The sequence below is a fragment of the Cryptomeria japonica genome, chromosome 3, assembly GCF_030272615.1.
Source record: "Cryptomeria japonica chromosome 3, Sugi_1.0, whole genome shotgun sequence".
Classification (NCBI taxonomy): domain Eukaryota; kingdom Viridiplantae; phylum Streptophyta; class Pinopsida; order Cupressales; family Cupressaceae; genus Cryptomeria; species Cryptomeria japonica.
This window is the reverse complement of record NC_081407.1, coordinates 208,088,630-208,091,300: the sequence shown is the minus strand read 5'-3', so window position 1 is coordinate 208,091,300 and position 2,671 is coordinate 208,088,630. Positions and strand designations below refer to the sequence as shown.

Below are 2,671 nucleotides of genomic sequence, written 5' to 3'. Positions count from 1 at the left end.
CTAATGTTAGCTTAAATGTAAAAAGATAATAGGGAACTTAAAGAATTAAACAAATATTGGTTAATTAATCAAGTAAATACCCAATTACTCTAACAATAATAATAATGATTACTGCTTAAATGAATCACTCCTTTGTCTTATATGGTCACAACATTCTTACCAATAAATCATTTTTTAAAAATTTATTCAATCATTCCATTATGAATTAAGTTGTTCACTATCTCACACATGGTTTAGGTGATTAACGTGATTAAACAAATATACTTTGGCAAAGGTGTTCACCCAAGAATGAATAAAATATTTATTTTATTTTTGTCTTTCACAACCACCAAAAGAATTTAGTCAACATTACTTGACAAAGTAGTTCCATTTTGGGGTGTCATTTAGGTGGGATCAATTAGTATTGAATTAATCAATTACTATATTATATTGTTACTTGTAAACTCAAGAAGGTTGACACACTTGATTGACGATTAGTGGCCTTTGGACATCTATTTGACATCAATGACAATAATCCTATAACAATAAGATTAATATGATGGAAATATCATTCATATATATCTTTGACAGATGTTATTGCGAATTGATCTTCCCTTTGACATCAATGAAAATATTTATAACAACTATTTGGATTTCAACTAAAAAAATCATATACATTAGGAATAAAATTTTCAAAAAAATAGAAAATCAAAATGTCTTTAATGAAGCCTGAGAGATATTGGATAACATATCCCTCTTATGATACAAATTTCCTATTATGAAGGAAATAAAATTGGTGATTATCTCTCAAATCAAGATGTTAATCCTAATGAAATAGCAATAACATCAATAGTTAGTCATGTCTATGAAAGTACCTGAAAAGGATGAGAAGGTCATTTAAATAACTAATGCAATCAATCATTATCATGTGAAATAAAGATGAGATAGTTATATTGGATTATTCAATATAATGTAGATGTTAGGATAAGGTGACATTAACCATGCAATCCTAAGCCATTCACATGTCTCCATGTTCTTTGGAAAAGTTTGTTAGGACATGTGAGAAGAATATTTAATATTTGTACTTTATGGTTAATTGTAATTACATTTCCAAGAGGTGAATATGAAGAGATGATAAATGTCAATTAAAATGAACAAATACACATCTTCCAACATCCCTATTGAGACATGAAGAGTTACAAAGCAATTGGAATGTCTAAAGTCTAAGTGACTTCAAATTTAAAAAGTTTGAACACTTAATAGTAATTGCAATTAGATTTATCTATTTGTTTACTTGAAAAGAGTTAAATTTTTAAAAAATAAATATATATATATATTATTTTAATAAAATAAAATAGTCACAACCCTAAATTCCAAATTCTAAACACACAACGGTCTGAAACATTAAAAAAAGTAAAACCATATTGCTATGAATGAAAGCTAAGACAGGAAGAAGAAAAGGAGGATTCCAGTTATCCTATCATATGCAATAACATTACAAACTTTTTACCAAAAATACTCTAACATAGTTTACAGACCTCATATTATGGTGTTTGGAACAGTTTACTGGGTTTGCAATAAATATATTGTTCCACAGACCTGTCTGTCAACATTACACTGCAACAGAATGATCTCCCATTTCACGTCAATATTGTTTTATAAAATTAAGGTGGTGCTCAAGTCGGTATGATACAAGTGTTATGCCTATACTGCTACAGTAAGAGCACAGACTAATGGAAATGGTCTGCACCTGTATTTCTACAGAGAATTCTAATGGTCATAAGAATTGAATGTGTGAGAAGTCCATCAAGGGTATTTAGTTTAGCTTCGTTCAATGTGTGAGACCTCAACTGGTTTTAGTTGGCTCTCAAAATACTCAAGAATATTGCTATCCTCAAAAAACTGCAGGTATATAGCCTTTCTGGGATCGTATACCACTCTTCTTTAAGTTGAAAATTGACGCGCCCGTGGCCTAATGGATAAGGCGTCTGACTTCTAATCAGGCGATTGTGGGTTCGAGTCCCACCGGGCGTGTGCACTTTATTCCTTCAGAGGAAGTAACTATTTCCATTTTTTTAACATTGTTTTTCATTTTTTCATTTATGGACCTTTGGTTTCAACTGTATCTTTGGTTTCAACTGTCCAGCAATGAACGAACTTGATGGTATGTACAAATTTTATCAGTGTAATTATTTCTATTTTTTTACATTGTTTTTCTTATTTTCATTCATGGATCTTTGATTTCAATTGTCCACCAATTTGATGACATGTGGGATTTCAAAGCTATCTCTAAAAGATTGAGGTGATAAATAAACAAGATATTTCTATCTTTTTCACATTTTTATTCATATGATCTTTTAAATTCATCCTCTCAAGATAATATGGTCAAAGCAGTCTTTAAAAAAGATTAAGGTCATAAATAAGCAGTAAAGGAGAAGCATAAGTCTTACTATTGACTTTCAATTCATATAGGAAAAAACATCCCACAAATTAGATAATCAATAATGTCTTTAATGAATTTTGAGAAATATTGGATATCATAGCTCCCTTATTATAAAACTTTGCTAATAATCTTAATGAAATAACCATTAGCAATAACACCAATAGTTACCTATGTCTATGCAAGTTTTTAAAAATGATGAGAAGACAATTTAAGAAATTAATGCATTCAATCATTATCATGTGAAGTAAA

At 29.4% G+C, this 2,671-nt stretch overlaps 1 non-coding gene across 1 annotated transcript; it reads left to right on the top strand.

Annotated features, from left to right (window-relative positions):
- Positions 1-1,940: 1,940 nt before the first annotated feature.
- Positions 1,941-2,013, top strand: TRNAR-UCU (transfer RNA arginine (anticodon UCU)). The gene has a single exon. It is a non-coding gene; the product is annotated as a tRNA-Arg (tRNA).
- The last annotated feature ends 658 nt before the right edge of the window (positions 2,014-2,671 follow it).